Here is a 19,423-nt window from a genome sequence, read left to right on the forward strand (position 1 = left end):
TAATGACATCTGCTACATTCCCATATTAACTCTGCTCAGACCTCTGCCTGGATAACCATTATGCTCTCCCTAAGCTTGACCGACCTCCTTGTTCATCTCAGCTTATTACTCTGATGCCGCGTGCCAGCATCTTTTATACTACCAGGGCAACAGTCACTAAACATAGAGTACTCCGAAAGGAAGTGACCTTAAACAAAGAGGTAGCACCCCGTATAAGAGTTAAAGGGCATATAACACCAGGATGAAACACTGTATTCAAATGAGCCTGAAGGGCTCCAGGCTCCATTAACACCTATAGAGCCTGGAGCCCCTCAGGCTCATTTGCATACAGTCCTTCATCCTGGTGGTCGATGCCCTTTAAAGGGTGAATAAATGGGATCCACTTAGACAATACTATTTTCAGCAGCCCCAAGTCATGTAAGTTCATAACAGTAGTGGGTCCACACTCACTCCATTACATTCTTTTCCTCTAGTACCACAATTTCGGAACTGTAGAGCGGTATTATCTGAAATTTAGGTAAACTTTCTAATTTTATTTCAGAAAGAAACTAGTGATGAGCGGACTCCAAATAGACAGTTCAGGTTCCTTCCGAAATTTGCAGGTTCGGGTCCTCCAGGCTCAACCCCAAACTTCATTAGGAGTTTGGGACCGGGTGAAGGTTTCGCTCAACCACCCCCTCCCCCCATTACGGTTGAAGCCCATAACTCGTGCTGGTCCAGAGCCCCGCCATTTTGCCATTTTGGGGAGAATCATCGCATTGCATTGAAATCCTCATGACCGACAATATTCCCCAAAATTGTGGCACACGGTACTGCCGGCATGTCAGAGCTGGCACCGATCTTGGCTGCCACTTGTGGGGGTATGGGGGGTGCTCGTTACCCAAACCTGGATCTGAACAGGGTTATAGAATTTGGGTTGTGCCGAACCTGACCGAAACCAGATTTTGGCAGGTCTGCTCAACACACCACTAAAAGAAACATTTACGTTGAAAACAATGAGGCCTAATGAGTCAGACATACGGAGATTTTTCCAAAAATCTTCCAGTGAGATTCCTTAAAGGGAATTTTCCCACTTGCAAGAGCCGCTGCTTTGACTACATGCCACGGCCTTGACATCAGACTTGCCACTGTCTTTGTACTCAGAATTGTCAAAGAAAAATGTTGGCATCTTTCAAATAACTGATAACATTAATCCTGTTATGGCGGAGCTCATGGAACTACAATGGGATGAGATATGGAAAGGAAAGAAAAATCAAAGCCTGGAATGTTCTAATCATAACAATGCTGGAAACATATGTTACAACCATAAATCCATACTGTCCACACATACACAAGTATACATACATATGTTAGGACTGTGACATGGGAAGCCGTGTGAGAGTCCATAGATGTGCTACTGCCTCTAAGACAAAGCAAAGACGCTCAATACAATATATATATACAGTATAACCATCCTTACATTGGGCAGTATTATAGTAGTTATATTCTTGTACATAGGGGCAGTAGTATAGTGGTTATATTCTTGTACATAGGGGGCAGTATTATAGTAGTTATATTCTTGTACATAGGGGGCAGTATTATAGTAGTTATATTCTTGTACATAGGGGGCAGTATTATAGTAGTTATATTCTTGTACATAGGGGGCAGTATTATAGTAGTTATAGTCTTGTACATAGGGGGCAGTATTATAGTGGTTATATTCTTGTACATAGGGAACAGTATTATAGTAGTTATATTCTTGTACATAGGGGGGCAGTATTATAGAAGTTATATTCCTGTACATAGGGGGCAGTATTATAGTAGTTATAGTCTTGTACATAGGGGGCAGTATTATAGTAGTTATATTCTTGTACATAGGGGCAGTATTATAGTAGTTATATTCTGGTACATAGGGAGCAATATTATAGTAGTTATATTCCTGTACCTAGGGGGCAGTATTATAGTAGTTATATTCTTGTACATAGGGGGCAGTATTATAGTAGTTATATTCTTGTACATAGGGGGCAGTATTATAGTAGTTATATTCTTGTACATAGGGGGCAGTATTATAGTAGTTATATTCTTGTACATAGGGAGTAGTATTATAGTAGTTATATTCTTGTACATAGGGGGCAGTATTATAGTAGTTATATTCTTGTACATAGGGGGCAGTATTATAGTAGTTATATTCTTGTACATAGGAGGCAGTATTATAGTAGTTATATTCTTGTACATAGGGGGCAGTATTATAGTAGTTATATTCTTGTACATAGGGGGCAGTATTATAGTAGTTATATTCTTGTACATAGGAGGGCAGTATTATAGTAGTTATATTCTTGTACATAGGGGGCAGTATTATAGTAGTTATATTCTTGTACATAGGGGGGCAGTATTATAGTAGTTATATTCTTGTACATAGCGGGCAGTATTATAGTAGTTATATTCTTGTACATAGGGAGCAGTATTATAGTAGTTATATTCCTGTACATAGGGGGCAGTATTATAGTAGTTATATTCCTGTACATAGTGGGCAGTATTATAGTAGTTATAGTCTTGTACATAGGGGGCAGTATTATAGTAGTTATATTCCTGTACATAGGGGGGGCAGTATTATAGTAGTTATATTCTTGTACATAGGGGGCAGTATTATAGTAGTTATATTCTTGTACATAGGGGGCAGTATTATAGTAGTTATATTCTTGTACATAGGGGGGCGGTTTTATAGTTGTTATACTGTTTTATAGTCACTATATTCGTGTCACTGAGAAATTTTGGAACCGTAAAACATACATTAAGAGCAATGTTTTAAAGGGCATTATGGTTACATGATACATTTATACTGACTGTCTCCGTGTATAAACATATTCTTGATAGAACTGATGATATAAATCTGTGTATCTATGATATCAGGCAGCGGGGCAGCACATCGGGCTATGATATCACAGATAACACCATTTACAGCCTTGGGCTTTCAACATTTCCAAAACTCGTGTAACACAAAATGTAAATACTGCTGACACAATTCCCGCTATATAACCTCTTAGTAGATTCTATTCCTCATCCTCCGAGGTTCATGCCCCCCCCCCCTATACTTTTTTACAAGTTGGCAATCATCTTCGTGTTTGCTGGATCCGAGCCATTCACAATAATGAAAGAGGAGACGTATCAAAAATGGTAAAAGTCGCACTCCGCAAATGTCTAAATATTTTCAACGGCACAATCAAGAGATTTCCTATGATAACCAATAACATTATGAAATTCGTGTGTCGGCGGCTCCATTTCAAATATCTTCCTAGAAATAAAAAGCTCCATTAATCATAAAGGAACAATAAATGTGCGGGCCCTGGTATATACAGTACAATGGTGGGTGGCCCAGATGCGGCAGGGGCTCCACATTCCCAGCCAGAAGATAAGTATCCAGCGCTTATACAGGAAAAAAGGGACATTAGAGTCAATTGCTGCTTTCAAAGAGATACAAATTAGAGTGTCTGGAGCACTTAAAGGACAATTCTGTAACTTCTCTCTCTTTATATTATACTCCGCTCCTGCCACATGGATCGGATCAATGTCGCCTTTAAATGACAACAGCGAGTGATGGGTTCTGTGATAGCAAAGTGTCCGCTAGATCTGCTTGTACATGTAACATTGTAGTATGTAGGTACAGATAGTACTGCCTCCTTGTAAATGATGTAAGCACAGATAGTACTGCCTCCTTGTAAATGATGTAAGAACAGATAGTATTGCCTCCTTGTAAATCATGTAAGCACAGAGAATACTGCCTCCTTGTAAATGATGTAAGAACAGATAGTACTGCCTCCTTGTAAATCATGTAAGCACAGAGAATACTGCCTCCTTGTAAATGATGTAAGCACAGATAGTACTGCCTCCTTGTAAATCATGTAAGCACAGAGAATACTGCCTCCTTATAAATTATGTAAGCACATATAGTACTGCCTCCTTGGAAATGACGTAAGAACAGATAGTACTGCCTCCTTGGAAATCATGTAAGCACAGAGAATACTGCCTCCTTGTAAATGATGTAAGCACAGATAGTACTGCCTCCTTGTAAATCATGTAAGCACAGAGAATACTGCCTCCTTGTAAATGATGTAAGCACAGATAGTACTGCCTCCTTGTAAATGATGTAAGCACAGATAGTACTGCCTCCTTGTAAATGATGTAAGCTCAGATAGTACTGCCTCCTTGTAAATGATGTAAATATAGATAGTACTGCCTCCGTGGAAATGATGTAAGCACAGATAGTACTTGGCTCCTTGTAAATGATGTAAGCACAGATAATACTGCCTCCTTGGAAATGATGTAAGAACAGACAGTACTGCCTCCTTGTAAACGATGTAAGAACAGATAGTATTGCCTCCTTGTAAATGTTGTAAGAACAGATAGTATTGCCTCCTTGTAAACGATGTAAGAACAGATAGTATTGCCTCCTTGTAAATGTTGTAAGAACAGATAGTATTGCCTCCTTGTAAATGATGTAAGCACAGATAGTACTGCCTCCTTGTAAATGTTGTAAGAACAGATAGTATTGCCTCCTTGTAAATGATGTAAGCACAGATAGTACTGCCTCCTTGTAAACGATGTAAGAACAGATAGTACTGCCTCCTTGTAAACGATGTAAGAACAGATAGTACTGCCTCCTTTTAAATGATGTAAGCTCAAATAGTACTGCCTCCATGTACATGATGTAAGCACATATAATAATGTCTCCTTGGACATGAAGTAAGCACAGTTAGTACTTTTGTAAGTACAGATTGCTCATATTCACACATTTAGCAATTTCCAACCCTGCTACAGTATTGAGTGGAGCGATAGGACTGCTCAATCTGCTGTTCCATCAACTAATGAGAATGGGACTCCTGTTTTTGTGATCTTTATGGGTTCCATTTCGTGATTGCTGCGTGTCCCAGTAGCTGGACCCCCACCCATTCGACTGTTACCCCCCCCCCCCCCCCCAATTATGCAGAGAGGTGTTAAAAATCGGACTTGGTACAAACCTCTTTACAACGTGTCTTGCCTCAAGACATAGTGTTTGATCATTACTCAGCTCAGTAATGTGGGACATGCTTTTAACGTTTTCCAGCCCAGGCCTAAGGCTGTGTTCACACTGGTTGAGGGGAGGAGCTTGTTCGGATTGCACTTAGTGTTAACATTGCGATTTAAAGAAAACGGCTAAATTCAATCTGTAAACATTTGTCAACAATCTAGATTCTTGTAGTAACAAGTGAAGGCTCCGAGACAGAACTCACAGATATTAGCAGAAATTCCGAGATCTGTGGTAACTTTCTGTTCCAAACACTTTGCGTTTATTTATCCATTCATCATGGGTCGGAGGATTTGCTACAAATCAGTGCGTTCTTTATTTGTGTAGCGGGCACCTCCGCCTGTCACCGCACGGGATCTACAGTCAGGACATGGTGATAAATGGCCTGTATGGACTGTAGTAAATAAATCATCTCCCCCTCGTCAATATTAGGATTATTCAGGAATATTTGTATCCGGGTACAGAGGGGCCGACGTTAAACAAGTGCCAGATGTGAGATTAGTGGCCGGAGGGGGTAATTACAGGTGATGGCTTTCTTCTTAAGAGTTTACCCTGATTTTCCAGAAAACACTGCATGGACGTTACTATCCGGAAATCGGGGGGCGAAAAAAAGCTATGTTATATTGTACCTCTCATTAGCATCTGCTGTGTGACTAGGCAGTTGCCAATTGGGAGGGGCTGGAAAGGAGCAGTTCCCCCCCACCCTTGGGAAACAGCTTCTCTATGTGACCTTTTCAAATATATGAAAACACCCATCGCTGGGCTTAGCAACGCCCCCTGCTCCTCTACAGCCAATCCCGAGTGTGGGGAGTTATTCATATATTTGAAAAGGTCACATGTTTCCCAAGGGTGGGGGGAAGCTGCTCCTTTCCAGCCCCTCCCAAAAGGCAACTGCCTTGTCACACAGCAGATGCTAATGAAAGGTACAATATAACATATCTTTTTTTCTGTAAAACCAATTTTTAATACAAAATCACTTTGGCAGTGTATGTACTATGCTCTGTGGGGACTGGGGGATTTCTAAAAATGGCTCTCCTGGTGACAGGTTCCCTTTAAGCATTCAAACAGTTGATGAAATGTCATATATACATGAATTAGAAGTGGAGTTCCCCTTTAATTCAGCAGATCAGGTCTTAGACGCGAGGATCAGACTGTTGTCACAAAACAGAGATTGCGGTCACCATGGCTGCACTTGTATATCTGACGGAATCGTCAGGGGAGAACACGAGATCCTCTGCATCCTTCACAATGACACAGCAGCGATAGCCTAATCCAGGAAAATATTCCGCAAACCACAAACATGCCAGCGAGAGTCCGACACATCTGCACAAGGCATTAGATGGGAGGCGGCTTGTCATAATGGCAGGAGATGGGTCACTCTGAGCCGGGGCCGCGCTAGGAGTGGCTGACTGATCCCAAATCTCTTCCTAAGAGCGGCCACACCGGGTCACTGCAATAAACTGCCCAAACACCAGGAAGCCGAGCAATGTCAGATCAGGTACATGAGGAGTTGATGAATACAGGCAGTCCCCGGGTTACATACAAGATAGGGTCTGTAGGTTTGTTCTTAAGTTGAATTTGTATGTAAGTCGGAACTGTATATTTTATCATTGTAGCCCCAGCCAGAACTTTTGTGGTCTCTGTGACAACTGGACTTTAAAAATGTTGGGTTGTCATAAGAACCAGGATTAACAGTAAAGCTTCCGTTTGTAACTAAGGGTCGTATGTAAGTCGAGTGTTCTTAAGTAGGGGACCGCCTGTACAGCCGAAGCAAGGACCAAGTTTCACAAAGTGATTGTCTGCAACTGCCTCAATACTAAGGTTTACAGGCAGTCCCCGGGTTATGTACAAGATAGGTTCCATAACTACAGTGGTAGCAGCCATAGCAACCGCTATGGGGCCCACAGTGTCAGGGAGCCCCAGCATCCGACCTGACACACTAAAGAGTGGGGGATGTGCATCATTATATCCATATTATGCTGCACTTTGTACATCATAATATGTATATAACCTATATGTGATGTATATATGCTGCCTCTATGATGTGTATATGTTGTATGTACATACAGTGTATGGCGTCTACATATACTGTATGTGTGTGTATATGCTCTATATGAGCATATGTGCATAAGTGTACAAATGTGTGATTGTAACATTGCATGTGTGAGTATACAAATATGTATAATTTTCAAGTGGGAAGGGGGGCCCCATGCTAAAGCCCGAAGCCTGCTATGGGGCCCTGCCACTCCTAGTTACGCCACATTTTATAATGGTAGATCCAGACCCCCAAAAAAATTGACCCAGTGAAAATCGGAGTTACAAAATTTTTGCCAAATGGGTCCCTGTCTCCAATGGGGCTCACAATCTAATCAACCTACCAGTATGTTTTGGAGTGTGGGAGGAAACCAGAGGACCTGGAGGAAACCCACCCAAACACATAGAGAACATACAAACTCTTTGCAGATGTTGACCCTGGGACTTGAAGCCAGCGCTGCGTAATGTAGCAAAATATAGGACATCAATATGCACCAGGCACATATCGGATCCCATCACATTTGTGTGAATGAGCCCTAAGGCCACCTGCACACGACGAGGATGTGTGTTAGCCGTATTTTCGACAACTGGGACGTGTCCGTGTTATTTTCACAGCCCTGCCTATGAGCCGACTGCCCGAGAGCAGGTCCTATTCCTGCTTGTTTTTTTTTGGTCCTGGGCAGTCATTTTCAATGGTCATCGGCACGTGAGCCCACTCACAGATGATTCGAGGTCCACAGGACCCTCGTTTGCGTTCCGTAAACCTGCACACGTCTTGTGTAGACAGCCTGACAATGAGGCAAAGTTCATGTCATGGTAAAAACCACTAACTGTGTGAATGGGCCCTTATACCAAGGAGACTTGTATTTTATTAGGGGATTATTCACACTGGCGCTGTTTTTCTCATCCATGATTTTCACACATACCGCTAGTGCTTACAAACACAACGCTAGCGCAGGAGGCCGTACCTTATTTCCATTGAAAATGCGATTTTTTTACTGATCGCAGGCATTTCACTGAAAATATTCGGGGCTGAGGCACAGCGTCATTGCGCTACGTTTCACCGTACCCCTAGTGAGCAATTGTTTTTACATTTTGAGTTGTTTTTACTGATTTGGTCTGTGAAATTATTATTTTTTTACACTTGTGGATTACAGAATGCAATAGAAGTCTATGGGAGCACAAAAAATACGGATGATAATCCGTATTCTTTTCACAGACGATGCTGGGAACCCTCAGATTGTATTTTTTGTCTTTTGCGGACATAAAAAAAACGCATAATGGACGTGAAAAATAAAACGGATGTGGCCAAAAACAGAAACGGACGCGTCCGTATGAGTCTGTCCTTAGTTTCTGTCATTTTGGTGATGAAACCATAATTTGCGCATCAGACACCTGAAGTATTTTACTATACATCATTGTTGTGGCTATAGCCTGATCAAATAAACAAAACCAGAACCGCAAATACACTGTGACACCCCAAGTCCCACAGACATCTGAGGCGATAGAAACCGCCATTAGCATCTTATATACGATCCAGCAGCCAAAGCCCCGCCCACTTTACACGTCACTCATTCCCGCCATTTTCATCTGCCAATCATACTCATAGTCAACTATGTAGATTATTCCCCTGCTTACATACCTCCAGGATACCCTTATAACGCACATACTGCACAGAAGGAAAGAAGGAGACAGTCACATGTTCCGTCCAGCCAATCACAGGCATAGGAGTGGCAGACAGTGATCACATGTTCCATGGCTGCAGTGTATTACAGCGTGCGGCTCGTTGGTCTAGGGGTATGATTCTCGCTTAGGGTGCGAGAGGTCCCGGGTTCAAATCCCGGACGAGCCCTATTTTTTCGAATTATATAACTGAATATATTTATATTTAACAATAATTTGTATTGACAATTGTTTGTCTTGTGATATTTCTACATATTTAAGCTGCCTGGACATTCAGCATATCAGAAAAGCTGGGTGACTATTTCTATTACTGCTACATGCATAGGGGGTCCTATTGGTTGTCACCCCGCTTTTGTGAAATCCTCCTGTATTACATTCTAAGTGACCAGAACCTCTGTTTTTGGAATCTATACCCAACTTTCCCAGACTTCTGCATGTCAAAGCTGCATAATTTATATAGTGATGAAATCATTGCTTTACTAGACTCAAAAAGCTGTGTAGTGGCTAATGTTTCTTAAATGCTTATCACCCACCTTTCCCAGGTGCCTGCATGGCATGTATACATTACTATACCATAACACATCCCTGCCAAGCAACATTACCTAATCAGGACCAAATAAAGATGGGTGACAACAACTTAAATTTGTCATAATGGTTGTAACCCAGCTTTCCAAGGTGCTTGCATTCCAAATTTACATTACTATACCGTGATACATCCCTAATAGGTAACCTTAACTATTCAGGACCCAATAAAGCTGGGTGACAACTAATATTTGTCATAATGGTTGTAACCCAACTTTCCAAGGTGCCTGCATGCCAAATATGCATTACTATATTGTGATACATCGCTACTAGATAACCTTATCTATTCAGGACCCAATAAAGCTGAGTGACAACTAACATTTGTTGTAATGGTTGTAACCCAACTTTACCAGGTGCCTGCATGCCAAATATACATTACTATATTGTGATACATCCGTACTAGATAATCTTACCTATTCGGGACCCAATAAAGCTGAGTGACAACTAACATTTGTTGTAATGGTTGTAACCCAACTTTCCTAGCCTCCTGCATAGCAAATCTACATAATTACATATCTATACATGTCCCATTATTTTATACTAAACCATGTTACCTTTTTACGACCCAAAAATGTTGGGTGACGGCAACTATGATTTATTATTATGATCGTCACCCAGCTTTCCAAGGATCCTGGGTGCCAAATTTGAGTATTTATATGGTTAGACATCCCCTCTCTTGTATAACTGTAGAGAGTTCTAGGATGTCACTGGGTTTTAGTGTATTAGGTACCATTTGCACGCAGCGTCTGTGTTGCGTTTTGAAATGCATATATTCCCGATCACAAGCATTTCCGTACAAACCCAGCTTTCCCAAGATCCTGCATGTAAATCTAGCTAATTATGCAATGATCCATTGCCAGATGACGTATATTGTGATTTGACAAGGCAGATATGACTTTCAGGATTCTAGAAAAGCTGGGTGACCCCACAAGGCCTTCTGGTAAATATCACATCCCATGACTAGGCAGATCCGACATTCAGGATTCTAGAAAATCTGGGTGACCCCACAAGGCCTGCTGGCAAATATCTCATCCCATGACAGGGCAGATTCGACATTCAGGATTCTAGAAAAGCTGGGTGAACCCACAAGTCCTACTGGCAAATATCACATGCTATGGCTAGGAAGATCTGGCATTCTGGATTCTAGAAAAGCTGGGTGACCCCACAATGCCTACTGGCAAATATCACATGCCATGACTAGGAAGATCCGGCATTCAGGATTTTAGAAAAGCTGGGTGACCTCAGAAGGCCTACTGGTAAATAACTCATCCCATGACAAGGCAGATCCAACATTCAGGATTCTATAAAAGCTGGGTGACCCCACAAGGCCTACTGGCAAATATCTCATCCCATGACAGGTCAGATTCAACATTCAGGATTTTAGAAAAGCTGGGTGACCCGACAGATATCACACCCCGGGAGTAAAAATTTTTAGTCGGGAAGAGATCCTCTACAGGGTTAATATTAAGAAATGTGAATAATAAGCCCCTCATTAATCATTGTCATGGAGCAGAGAATAATAACAAATATGGCAGTCAAGCCGGGTCACACACATTGCAGCCATCAACACCCACATTCCTGGACGCACATAACCCGAAACCTACACAATGTTACGTACATGGAGTCAGGAGATGCGCTGATCTGTGTTGTGAAGTGATCGGCCAAAATCCTGAGGCTGCAGTACTGACACCCATGTCTTGGGTAGCGGCCCTTCCATGTAGTTCAGTTTGACTCTGACTATGGTAGGAGATCTGGACCAGCTCAATACAAAGAACACAGAGCACAGCAGGGTGAAGGCACAACCCCAGGTCACTTAGAGAAGCTATAACCTGGAATATAAATCCATATTTCACAGTCCTGCTGCTACTAACGACATACACAAAGTAATTATTACATATTTCTCCAGGCAAAATACCTACGATGTGCTGCAAAGATCACAGCAGTGTGAGGACATGTGCCCAGTGCTTTTGAAGAAGCTACAATCCCTGGACTTGAATCCATGTTTCATAGTCCTGCTGCTACTAACAGCACACACAAAGGTATGATCTCTCCAGGTACAGCAGTGTGAGGACACACCCACAGTGCACAAAGAGAAGCTACAGCCCTGGAATCCATATTTCACAATCCTGCTGCTACTAGTAACAACATGCACACTTTTACACATCTCTCAAGGACCAATAAATAACACTGGCTGCGGAGATGCTGTTCCCAAAAGGTGCAGTTTTATTAAAAATTGTGTTTTCATTGGTTACTATGGGTAACAAAGACACAGCTAGAAATCTACCCCGAATTAAGGATTTTTGGCAAAATTACATACAATGGCGGACATTTATTATAATTTTCTGAGGTAAAACTGTTCTAGTTTCCCATGGAAACCAATAAGAGCTCAGCTTTCGTTTTATAAACAGCTGTGGGAAAATGAAAGCTGAGCTCTGATTGGTTGCCATGGGCCTACATAACCAAAACTGCAGGCGTCGAGGCCTAACTCCCACTAGGCCGCAATAGATGTAAATGAGAAATCTGACTGAATTATTCTTAGAGTGATGGATGATTCTAGAACAGATACAAATAAACATAGGGCGGCGTTCCTCAGCGCTCGGGGTCCCCCCGGTAATCTTATTGTTTTGATTATATCGCCAAGCGCAAGGAGGGTTTGTTTTTCCTTGTTGCAGTTTCTTAACCTCTAATTTGGATTAATATCTCAGGCTCATTTGGACACGTCTGTAGATCCAGTTTCAGCATTCAGTATACAGGGACGCGGCGCTGGTCCTGGCCCATCATCACATATCACATTGTCTGCGGAAAACCACATTTACATCCATTGCCAAATTGTAAAGCAATGGGAATCTGGTCAAGGAGCGAAGAAACACTTCCATGGGAGAGGAGGACTGTCTAGACAAAGTTTATTACATTGAAAAACAACACATTTACCAAAACATGAAAAAATGTAAAGGTTAAATCTTTTGCTGGCAATTCTAGGGACCAAACAATGGGGCACATTTGCTAAGGGTCCGCATACCGTATTTCCATCGGGTTTCCCGACTATTTCCGATTAGTACCACGTTTAACAGGGGGTTTTGGCGCACGCAATCGGATTTTGGCGCAATTGTACCGACTTTCATGCGACACAAATCGGGGCATGGCCGTCGGACAACCGGACTGATTCGGACTAAGGCTACATGCGCACACATGTATGGGGGACGTATATACGGCCGATAAACATCCCCCATACATCGCTATGGGCTCACGGCCCTGTACGGGAGCGGTACGGGAGCCCGCCGCAAAGCGGGATGGACTTGCTGCAGCGGGATACCACCGGGTCATTCCACAGGTGCGACTAGCCCGCGGTGGCTGCCAAGGCGGTAACACAGGAGACAGTCTGTACTCGGAGTATTGGCAGGAGAATAGCACTGGAATGCACAGTAGGACTCACGTCAGGAATCGCAGGAGCTGGCACACAGCAACGCAGAATCACAGGAACGGACAGGCACACAGGAACCCAGGATCACAGGAACGGACAGGCACACAGGAACGCAGGATCACAGGAACAGACAGGAACCCAGGATCACAGGAACGTACAGGCACACAGGAACGGACAGGCACACAGGAACGCAGGATCACAGGAACGGACAGGCACACAGGAACGCAGGATCACAGGAACAGACAGGAACCCAGGATCACAGGAACGCACAGGCACACAGGAACGGACAGGCACACAGGAACGCAGGATCACAGGAACAGACAGGCACACAGGAACGCAGGATCACAGGAACGCAGGATCACAGGAACGGACTGGGACACAGGAATCACAGGGACACAGGAATCACAGGAGAGCTTTCACTTCATGGGGAAGACTTGAAGATCCGGCATGGGTCACAGGAAGAGGCAGAAACTTATAGCAGGCCAGCGCCAATTACCGGCGCGCCGAGCCGCGGGAGCAGGAGAGGACAACGCTGGAGCCAGGGGAGGTAAGATGAGTGAGCTCTGGAGAGAGACTGAGGGGCACGGGTGCGCCCGCAATCCGAGACAGGGATCGCGGGGCACCCGTGACACTTATTGCTTATTGCTTTGTCAAAGCTTTCAATCTTATTGACGTCCTGAGGACATCAGTACAGTAGAAGGAGGAGAAATTCAGATTATTATTGTAGCGTCCCTCCAGGGTCCCCTGTACAAGAAGAATGCAGGGTCCTGTCTTATGTACTCTATGCTGAGGATGTGGGTGCCCACAGAGAGGGCGCTGAGTGCCACTTCTGGCACCCGTGCCATAGGTTCGCCACCACTTGCCTAGGTGAATAGCTGGAATCCCACCTCTTACATTATGGGTAAAACCTGTGCCAGGTGTCAGACCTCCACCAATCTGATATCAATAACGCTTCCTAAGGATAGATCATCTATATCACATGTTGGTTAGGGTGATGCCATACATGGCGTTTTGGGTCTGTTTTTAAGCGTGTGTTTTAAAACGCATCCGTTTTTTGATCATTTTACCATGCGTTTGGCTGCTTACAACCTGTTTATCTATTGAGATAATTGGGAAAAACAGACAAAAACGGATGGACTGAAAACGCATGCTTAAAAACGGGCCAAAAACACCATGTGTGGCATCACCCTAAGCTTCTTTTTCTGTGTACAGAGCAGCTGAGGGCCCAGATGACTCTTTCCAATCCCCTATAAGTGTAGTATCACCTTTAAATCAATAGGTCACAATCTAAAGAGCATGGACACTAATAAACTTGAGAAAAAAACATCCGCCCCCCCTTCTCACAGTGCAATAAAACAAAATTGGCTTCCACCGTGTGTAATTACCCTGGCCCCGGGGCAACCCTATAGAAGAACCTAGATGTGTACTCCATATAAAAGCGAATTAATTGTCTGGAACACACCACCGCCTAATGATCATTCCTGGCTCCGTTCCCCGATGGGATTTTGCGGTTACCAATAATAAACTCTTGTGGAACGAGCCGCCGGCCGAGGGAAAGTCTATCAAAGGAGTTTTATTTCAGCCTGATGTTCAGAGTCAAGTACATTGCTCCTCCCTCTCGCCCCTTCCTCCTCCTACCCCCTGAGCACACAACAATACGAGCCCATTAGGAACGTTCTGTTATTTTGCATCCACATGTTGCGAGATGCAGGGATCCTGCAAACTGTTCTACGTCTGTCACCAGGACCTCGGATAATGGCCAGACAACCCTCTGTAGTTTCCAGGCAGAGGCTCTTTAAAGGCAAAGCGAGGGTTATTATCCAATACAAAAAAAGTTACAAACGCAAATAGAGATTGGGTTGGATCCCGTCTGGTGATTTATGGCCTCAACCTCATTTCCTTCCAGTTTTTGTACCTGATTTTTCATGCTCGGCCACTTTTGTTTTAGTATCCATTGTAAATATCGGGATCTTACAGGGCGGTTTTCCCAAGATTCTCTAGTGACCCCCACCGGCGCAGTTACTCGGCCCACCCAGGAATCATATTTCTTTATTATCCGCCTCAACATATTTGCTTTACGCTTTAATGCCTGTGTATGTTTCCTGTAATTCGATTAGATGTGACTTTTACATCTCCTGCAGGTCTTCAGCTGAAATTACTGTTAGAGAAATGATGCAGAAGCAGATGTGATATCAATGGGTTTTTCTTAGTTTATCAATCCACTAGGGGGCTCCACTGACACTTCATTTCGGTTATTTTAGGTGTATATTAGTGATGGACTAGCCTGAAAAGAATTAAGCAAATGTGCATATCTAAAGGATAGGTCACAACCTGCTAATCAGTTGGGTCTAACCACTAGGACTTTCACCAATCCCAAGAACGAGATGCACTTTTTTCCAAAGGAACTTCGGTTCCGTAGACAGCATAGTTCATCCCTAAGGTAAAAGAGAGTGATGGAGTGGCAATATGCCTTTATGGCACACTGATCCAATCGTATGCTGTCCCTTTTCTTCAGATAAGTGAGGGGTCCTTCCAACCCCTCCTAGATTGGCCATCAACATCTGATCAATAGTTTTCTATCACCCACCAATCTCCTAAACCACTGAATTTTTTAGCATGCCTCCTTTGCAATTAATGGGTGCCCCGCCAATGTGGCCCTCCAACAACCTTGCCCATAAGTTTAATGCATAGACACCCTTAGAAATAACTTACCTAACTTATCTAAGGGAGTCCTTCTATCTTGGTTCAACATCTTTGAGACAAGAAATCAATATCTGATCAGTAGAGCTCTATCTTTTGCCACCTCAGCAAACAGCTGAAGGCATCAGCACTCTTCTTTGGGCGTCCCTCCAATTTGGGCCAACTCCTTTAAGACCAGCCATTAATATTGGATGGTATTGGATTGAATGTATAGGCTCCCTTCTCTTGGCATCAACGGAGATCCCACCAACTTGGATAAAACCCTTTAAGATAGGCCATTAATATCCTAATATCTTCTCTGTAGAGACTATCTACTGAATGAATACATTGGCATCTTAATCTTATTTTAGAGATCCAAACTCATCCTCTCATCTCAAATTATGACCAATAGGGGTCCCACTTATTTGACCCAACTACTTTGAAACAGATCATTTATTTTTGTTCAGTAGTGGATCCAGCTCTTGAAACCCAACCAATAATTTGTATGAATAGGCATCCTTTTCTTGGCATCAATGGAAATTCCCCCACTTGGACCAAGTCATTTCAGATAGGCCATTCATTTCTGATGTGTATTGCAACTTAATCTTAGGATCAATAGGTGTCCCAATGAGTTGACAACTACTTTGAGAAATTCCTTTAATATTTGATCAGTAGTGGAACCAACTCTTGCCACCCTATCAATCAGCTGAATGCATTGACACCTAAATCTTATGATGGCGGTTAATATTTGATCAGCAGGAGTCGATCTGCTGACCATTTATCCACCTAGATCAAGCTGAGCTGAGACATCACAAACCTGAAGATTATTGGGTTACATGGGGTGACTACGGATGGACGGCTGGGTCTGTTGTCGACGAGCCAATATAGAGATGTCAACGAGGCTCCTGTCAGCCCTAATCTTAGAAATTCACTGTATGTCCTCATGTCTAAGTGATTTACAGCTATGGTGGAACGGTTGATATTATTGTTGATAACAACCCATAATTTCCTTGGCATGACAGATTTAGACATAACTAGTTCTGCTATCAGAGCGGGTACATTATAGAGATATGGTGGGAATTCATCAATACTCAGCCATAAAGCAGAATGATAGACTAGACTGCTCGCCATGACCTCTAGGAGGCACCATGCTAAAGATATGTAGGGTCATCTGTAGGCCAGATGGACGTCATCTTGCGATTCTTGGGATGTTGGTCTGCAGCCACTTTTTGATTTGCGATGCCTGACACAGTAGCGTTATTACAGCTGATATACATCATGCAACTCAATTATACAGATTCATACAAAAGTTTCCAAAAGTTTTTTGAAAACGTAATGGATCTATCAGGAGGCTCCTGATAAATCCCGGCAGACAGCTCCAAAGCGCTGCACCGCCATGACACTTCCACACCAGGTCTGACCCGGTGTAAATTTGTGCCCTAACCTGTGCTTGAACGGGCGCTGGCTATAGGCAATGAGCAAACATGGGGCACCGCCGCAGGAACACAGCCTGGCACGACTGACATAGATGGCGGAGTGTTTTCCGGTGTACGAGCCATGATCAATATCCCCCCAGGTCTTTTAATTGTTACAACTGGAACTACAATGGTATCCTCATCTAAGCTAAGATGAGGACAATATAATTGTATCCACCTTAGACAATGCTCTGTGAGCTAAACGCATTACTGGGAGCTGCACAAATCTCACTGCTAGTTTGCTACAATGTATCATTCTGTTAGGACTGGATACAATTGTTTCCACTTGACCTTAGTCCCAGACTATCCACATACATGGTTACCGGAGTCTTCTCACTCACTGACAGCTAATAGAGATCTTGAATTGATGAATTGTAACACAACCTTTAGAGTAGACATGAATCATGGATTTACTTTACTTAAAGCAAGGAAATCCCTTTATACTTTCGTTCAGATTTCCAAAATTATTACAACTATATCATATGACAGACTAGGAGGCAGACACTCGCTGTAGTAGTATCCGTCGTGTCATAACATCAGGATCAGTCTATTGAAGCTGAAATGTAATGATAATATGTTACGTGATCTTACCATTCCGCTCCATTCTTCTTCCTGTATCATTCTTTTCTCCCAGAATAACACGTTCCCTCCGTTCTTCGATGATAGACGTGGCCTGTCCGCTCCGTTGACCTTGGCTCACTCGCTCTCTTCTGCTCTCTTTCAAATTTGTCCAAATTATGAGGCATTAAAGATTTTCTTTAAAACATTCTGCATGTTCCAGATATGAAACATCTGGGCGGTGGACCTCACTAATTATGAATTACCTTCACTACCTTCTAATAATTTGATTATAGGGAGGCATTTCTAAGTCCAGGAGAGACATGTCATGGATTCAGTGCTGGTTTATTTTGTAGAGTTAAGCCTAAAATCCTTGAGTTATATCTTTGTTCTTGGAACTGGAGATACATCATGTGCTGATTATTAGGGCAGCTATATTTTGGACTCTCTGCTACCCGTCAACATATCTCGAATTTGGACTTGGGTTGATCTTAGGAGCAGTACCACCAACTTCTTCTCAATGGCTTAAGTCTTGCCTTTCATTTTTTTAGCTTTTCTTGTCTTTAGACCTATCTTCCTCTTCTTGCATTGCCAACCATGTCACCTTCTGGTTATGTTTTTGTCTCATTGAACAGCTCTTTGTTCTTGACTTTCCCTTTTTCTTGACCATCCCCAGATGGTCCTAGCGGCATACTCATCACCAATGATTAACCATGATGGGGACCACAGCCTAGAAATCCAAGCAGGATTGATAGGATATCGCTTAAAGAGGTGTTCCAATCTGCCCAATAGATGGGGGTACCACCTTTGGTGCCTACAGCTATCTCCACCTTCTTCAACTGGTATCTGGTGCCTTCCATGAATCAATCTTACCTACTGATGTCAGATTTTGGACAGTGATTATATTCTACAGGAAAATGTATTCCTTCAGGCAGGAAATTGCTATAGGTGTCTACTCTATATCGATAATATAAATTATGGCGCCACATTAGCATAATATCCCATACATGTCCTCTTGTCAAAGATTTTACCGAATCAGATTACTTGCCATAAGATAGAATCTGCATAGTATCACCAGCAGATCATCCCAACATTACATGAAAATGATCCTTATGCCGATCCACGGCACATCCCATAAGTTTCTTCTATGTATATTGAAGTAAATAAATATTTCAATATTGAAATCTGAAATGTGTAAAGCTTCTTCTATCCAAGATTAAAACCATCCATCAACTTGCAAAGTTTTATGCTATCTCCTCGAAACTATCCATCATTTGTGTTCATTTCTCAAAGTACATAAAACTACCCCAAGACCATGAGGTTACCGTGAGAAATTGGCCCTTGCCCCTTCCTTCTTGTGATACTCATCTTAAGACACTAATAATATCCGTGGAAATTATATAATCAATTCCTAGAGACAACCCATTGCTTCTTATCTGTAGAGTCTAGAGTCTTGCTCCATAGTAACTGCACAACCCGTAAAGAAAACAGATAGTCAATGTCAGGTCATCATACAATTGTCAGACCTTTAAATGGATAATTATATTGTTAGCATCTTAGTCATAATGTTCCCCAAATGTAGAGGGAACAATGAACTTTTCCATTGGGTGTTACATTCTACCCACCCACCTACTGCCTTGTCTACTTCCAGATCTACTTCCAGAGGAAACCTTCCTTGGTTTCCTCAGTTCTCATGAACCAGTTAACCGATAACACAGGTGCAACAACATAGTTATAGAGCCGTCCTTCACCATAGGACCAAGAATTAGGATTGTGACAAGTTTGGCCAAGTCATTACTAATGAGAAGAGCTAGGATATGAGTGTAATACTGAAAACCTCCCTTCTGGTGTAGTCCGGAGGTTCTCCAACTATCAGTCATGGTTTGGGTGCACTAGCTATGGTAGGAGACACAGTCTGCCCTATAGCCCAGACAAAGGCATCATCAGAAA

At 42.8% G+C, this 19,423-nt stretch overlaps 1 protein-coding gene and 1 non-coding gene across 3 annotated transcripts in view; one reads left to right on the plus strand and one right to left on the minus strand.

Moving 5' to 3' along the window:
- Positions 1–8,760, minus strand: part of WNT11 (Wnt family member 11) — a 132,593-nt gene extending 123,833 nt beyond the window's left edge. For both annotated transcript variants that reach the window (XM_072133919.1, XM_072133918.1), the window contains exon 1: positions 8,718–8,760. The gene's annotated coding sequence lies outside the window, so the exon portion shown is untranslated. The remainder of the gene's footprint in view (positions 1–8,717) is intronic.
- Positions 8,761–8,855: 95 nt separating this feature from the next.
- On the plus strand, positions 8,856–8,927 carry TRNAP-AGG (transfer RNA proline (anticodon AGG)). Its single transcript has one exon. It is a non-coding gene; the product is annotated as a tRNA-Pro (tRNA).
- The last annotated feature ends 10,496 nt before the right edge of the window (positions 8,928–19,423 follow it).

The sequence above is a fragment of the Engystomops pustulosus genome, chromosome 2, assembly GCF_040894005.1.
Source record: "Engystomops pustulosus chromosome 2, aEngPut4.maternal, whole genome shotgun sequence".
In the NCBI taxonomy this organism is placed as follows: Eukaryota; Metazoa; Chordata; class Amphibia; order Anura; family Leptodactylidae; genus Engystomops; species Engystomops pustulosus.